The following is a 5,441-nucleotide window of genomic DNA, read 5'->3' on the forward strand; positions in this document are numbered from 1 at the left end:
CAAAAAAAAAAAAAAAAAAAAAAAAAAAAAAAAAAAAAAAAAAAAAAAAAAAACCAACTTAACCCTTATAGTTTAGGTTATAGTTTAGGTCCGGTAATTGGATAGTAGGATACCCTTAAAATTTATGGTTTAAAAGTTGTTATTTCAGGAAAAAAAAAAATTCAACCCTACTCAAAAAAAATAAAAAAATTAACCCAACTCAACTTTTATCGTTTAGGTCAAGTAATCTTAATTGTTCGGGTCATTGGCTCATAGGAATACCCTTAAAATTTAGAGTCTAAACTTACTATTGAGTCAAAAGTTCAACCCAACTAAAGAAAACTACCAAACTTGACCCTTATAATTTAAGTCGGGTAGTCTTAATTGTTCGGGTCATTATATCTTAGTAATACCCTTAGAATTTATGGTCTAAAAGGTATTATTGAGTAAAAAATTCAATCCAACTAAGTCGGACAATCTTAATTGTTCGGGTCATAGAATTTATGGTCTAAAAAATTGAACCCAACTAAAAAAATCTATCCAACTCGACCGTTCTACTTTTGGTCAAATAGTCTTAATTGTTCGGGTCATCCGGTACCCGTAATACCCTTATGAGTCAAAAAAGGGTAATGAAATGAAAGTCACCCGGGGCGTGCGGGTAGGAAGGTGGAAAGAAAACAAAAGGCATTAAAGGAAAAATAATAATAATAAGGTAATGATGAAAATGGCATTAAAGACTGACACGTGTGAAGTGTTCTTTTTTAATTACTCCATTTGTCTTGTCGTGCAGCTGTGTCTCTGTCCATGTCCATGTCCGACCACTGCCTATACCAGGTCACATACTGTCCCATTGACCGGTAACTGCAGGTCATACATCATTTTCTTATCATCACCTTATTACCCTTTTTTTATATATATATATATTTTTTATTTAATAATCCAATAATAAAAATGCATTGGAAATTTGAAACTAGGGTTTATTTGACTCATCTTAGGTCTATTTAGAAAAGAATTATTTAATACAACCGTCCCGTGGTGACGGTTTCCTAATAACTGTTCAAATTATTTAATACGATCGTCTCAATATAGTTGTTTTTTTTTTAATAACTATTCCTGATACTCTGAAATATTTACCTTAACCCGAACCATTTTTCTGTTGTATTTTTCTTTGTGGGTTCAGTCGATGAACGAGCTATTGCTGTGGGAGAGGAAAGCAATGACGTGGGAAAATCTTGAATATCGAGAGAGCATTGATCAATATTCAAGAAAAGATCGAGGAGAGCAAGCTCTTCTCTTTGTTGAGTTCTGTAATCTCGCTCTTCAAGATCTTTCGTTCGCTCAATTTTTTTTTTTTTAATCTAATGATCTAAAAAAGATTCGATCAACCTAACTCAACACGTATAGTTTGAGTTGAGTTATAAACTTATTTGAGTTGAGTTAGATTCAAATAAATAAAAATTTAATATAGATTCATGGATTATCTTAAAACTAAATTGGTTAGAACGGAACTCATTTACAATTATTCTTAATTTTTATTTTATATTTATTTAATTTTATATATATATTTTTTAATTCTCAAACAAATCTTTAAAAATAATTTTTATATATGGAAATTGAGTGGTAAATCTAGCTATAAATAAATAGCATTTTTACTTTTATTTAATAATAAATAAATATATAAATGATTCGAACAACCATACCGTTCGATTGGATTAGGTTCATTAATTAGGTCTAAAAAATGTCTCAATTCGACCAGACCCAATCTAACTCACGAACACGGCTAAAGATTTTACCTCCACAATTCTTTTTTCTATGAAAGTACGAAAGTTTTGTTCAAATTTGTCACTTATTTCATAAGATCATATCCGTTTTTTTTTTCTTTTCAATATTCTATTTTAATAATAATATAATATTACGAAAGCTTGTATGTTTCTATCTCTAGAGTAAAAAGAATGGGACCCTATAAATTAAGGGCAGGGGCAGTGAGGGTTGTGCCATTGCTTTAGGGCACTTTTTCTAGAGAGAGGAAGGGCTTTTAGAGAGAGAAGTTGGGGGTTGTGGGGAATGTTGGCTGGCTCGAGGCTTTTCAAAAAAAAATATATATGTTAGGCTTCGGACCAGGCTTCATTCCCCTCAACTCGAACGCTCACTAAACCCTAATCTTCTTTTTCTTCCATTATAACCTCTCCTTGTTTTTATTTGTTCTCGGGTGCCAGTCTCGAGTGGATCGTTGTTTAATATGGTCGACAATTTTGCATTACTAGCTGTGAGTTTGTTTTCTTTTTATACGTAATGGCTATGAATTTCACGGGCTCGTTGAATAACTTCTCTTTTTTTTTTCTTTTCTCGAATTGATTGCTTTCTTCTAATCCTTCTCCTTGAACGTGTTCGACAATTTTACAATTGTGTTTTCGTAGTCATCGGGAAGGGCTTGGGAGTAATTTCCTTCGAGAAGGGGTCGGGTTCTCCGTTGCTATTCTTGAGTGAATTCTTACCTAATTTCTCTACGTGACCGATAATTTCACACCGTTGGTTATAGATGGGTTGTCACCATATGTGTGATAGATACGAATTTGACGTCATGTTGATTAGCTTTTTTACTCGGAGGATTTCGATCCTCGGTTGCTATTCACAACCATAATGCTTTCTAATCTCTCTCCTTCAATGTGGTCTACGTTTTCATCATGTACGTAGTAATATTATGACTATCTTGAATAATTTTTCTTTTCGAGCCCGTTAGGTCCAATTACGATATGAAGTCAGAGCAAATAAGCTTAAGTGTTGAGGTATGTAATGTAAATTACGGGATTGAAAAGAGAAACTAAATGTAGTATTATCTATAATGGAACAACCATCTTGAATAATTTTTCTTCTCGAGCCCATTGGGTCTAATTACGATATGAGGTCGGGGCAAATAAGCTTAAGTTTTCAGGTACGTGAGGTTAATTATGTGATCGAAAAGAGGCACTACATGTAGTAATATCTCGAATGTAACAACCATCTTGAATAATATTTGTTCTCGAGCCCGTTGGGTCCAATTACGATATGAAATCGAAGCAAATAAGCTCGAATGAAAGAAAAGATGCCCTAAAAAGCACAAATATTAAGAACATAAGGAAAAGGCACGTAAAAAAATGACCATAATGTTAAATGAAACAAGGTATTAATGAGGGCTTGGAAGTTGTTGAGAAGTCAGAGGGCATCCTCGGAAAGCTTAGCTGCCTTGTTTCTGTGTTTTTCTGTGTTTTTAGGGTTTTGGAAGATGAGAGAGTAAATGAGGAAGACGACCAGCTGATGTCTGATGGCTGCTGTCTGCTGTCTGGTCTGACCACTCTTGGGAAGCTAAAACAGGGAAACACGATGTATTATGTGAGATCTCACGTTGGTTCGGGAGAGAAACAAGTATTTATTACACGGGTGTGAAAACTTCTCTTTAATAGACACATTTTAAAGTCGTGAGGCTAACGATGATATATAATGAACTAAGATAGACAATATCTATTAGCGGTGGTCTTAAGTTGTTACATATTATATATATATATATTTTTTTTTAATGTTTGATATTTAACTTCTCACGTTCTCATTTGTCGATTCTAACTTTGAACTTGTCGTATTCTTTCATCTACTTGGAGAATATTCGTATTTCAATCGAGATTGGTTGATCGACACATTGTTGGTGTTGAGGATAAAGTTTATTTGGAACGGGTTAGATAGTCTGATTGTTTTAACTCTCGATTTTAGTACACAAAAACGAATAACCGAAGTAGAAAGAAACATACTTACTTGGAAAGGAGAATGTTTTGTACTAAATAACTTTAAGCACTATGTTTTTTATTTTTAAAATTTGAAAGCAGGTAGGATGGGATGAGGAAACCTTTGTGCTCGAGGTGAATGTTTGATCGATTCTACTTTTGGTGTTAAGGAGAAATAGAGATGTTTAGGAGGTAGGATGGGATGAGGAAACCTTCCCGACCACCTATGTCACTTCCCATTCTCGCGAAATTCTCCATTTATAGAGTTATCAAACTGCAAAGTGAATAAGAGACACTATTCACTCAATTCTGCCCACAGTTGTAATTGTTGGCTTGTTGACCCTTAATCTCATATTAATTAATTTTAAATAATTAATTGATAGACGTTTTTGAATTCTACACACATATAAAGTTGGGAATAATGATTTCAACGATTTTCAATCACTTAAATCAGAGCTAAAACGAAGAAATTACAGTTGAGACAACATACCTAATGTAATGATGTAACAGTTAAATCAAAATGATGGACAAATCAAAGTATGACACTTATCATTTTGGAAGAATATTAGTCACATTGATTTTTATTATTACTGTATTATATTATAATACTATTATATTTTTAAACTTTTATGGGTACTCACATCATTTTTATTATTATATTATTATATTTATAATATATTTTGAGTTTATCATTTAACTAGGTAATTTTTATTGTTTTTATATTATATTATTATATTTAAACTAAAAAATAAATTTAGAAAATTTTCTTATTATTTACTTTTTAATCTTTACTTCCATTTCTTCCATTTTCTAAAAGCCTCTGGTGCTCTCTCTAAGTTTCAACTTCACTGTCTTCAAACTAATTTTCTAAAGGTTGTTACTCTCTCCAAGCTTCCAATTTTATTTTTATTTCCCAGAGGGATTTTTTTTATTGTACGGTGAAAAAATAGTTGAATGCTCTAAATTGTAAATCTGAGAGCTTCTATCTTCAATTAATTGTTGCTCTCTCGCTCTCCAAACTTCCAATTTTATTTTTATTCACCAGAGGGATTTTTTTATTGTATGGTGAGAAAATAGTTGAGTGCTCCAAATTATAAATCTGAGAGCAATTCAATTACTTGTATCAATTTGATCCTGCGTCGTGGAAAAGATTGAATTTACTATTGAACTCGTAAAAAGAGTGGTGTAGTGGTTGGGCTCTGATCCGTGGAAAGAGTGGAGAAAATTTTTATTCAAATTCCCAAGAGGCGCTTGGGGAGTGGAGTAGGTCGAGTTTGACCGAACCACTCTTTCCTATTTAATTTCAAAATTATTATTGTGATTTATTACATATTCTAATTGATTATTGTTTTGAATAAACTATTTTGTAATGTACAACAAGATCATTACCTTATCTTCCTTCAATATTGTACAAACAAGCGGTAAGTGCGAAAGGATGAAATATGAGATACTGTCCTGTATTTATCAATATATACACAAAGTTTAGTAACTAGTATAACTAAAAGTTGATTGTTTCTTGCTGATTCAACATTTGAGCTGTCTTCTCAGGAAGCTGCATCTGGATGGTGAATCAATGTTGCTACACCATTCCTACCAAATATTTTCTGCTACACAAGCAAATATGTAAGAACAATAATCTAGTTTTTATTTGAGGATATAGAAGGACGACAAAAAAAAAAAAAAAAAAAAAAAAAAAAAAAAAAAAAAAAA

At 32.2% G+C, this 5,441-nt stretch overlaps 1 long non-coding RNA gene across 3 annotated transcripts in view; it reads right to left on the minus strand.

Annotated features, from left to right (window-relative positions):
• Window positions 1-5,131: 5,131 nt before the first annotated feature.
• Window positions 5,132-5,441, minus strand: part of LOC111432498 — an 11,794-nt gene continuing 11,484 nt past the window's right edge. For all 3 annotated transcript variants that reach the window (XR_002708649.1, XR_002708651.1, XR_002708650.1), the window contains exon 7: window positions 5,132-5,335. This is a non-coding gene — a long non-coding RNA (uncharacterized LOC111432498). The remainder of the gene's footprint in view (window positions 5,336-5,441) is intronic.

Source organism: Cucurbita moschata, unplaced genomic scaffold (genome assembly GCF_002738365.1).
Source record: "Cucurbita moschata cultivar Rifu unplaced genomic scaffold, Cmos_1.0 Cmo_Scf00038, whole genome shotgun sequence".
NCBI lineage: Eukaryota > Viridiplantae > Streptophyta > Magnoliopsida > Cucurbitales > Cucurbitaceae > Cucurbita > Cucurbita moschata.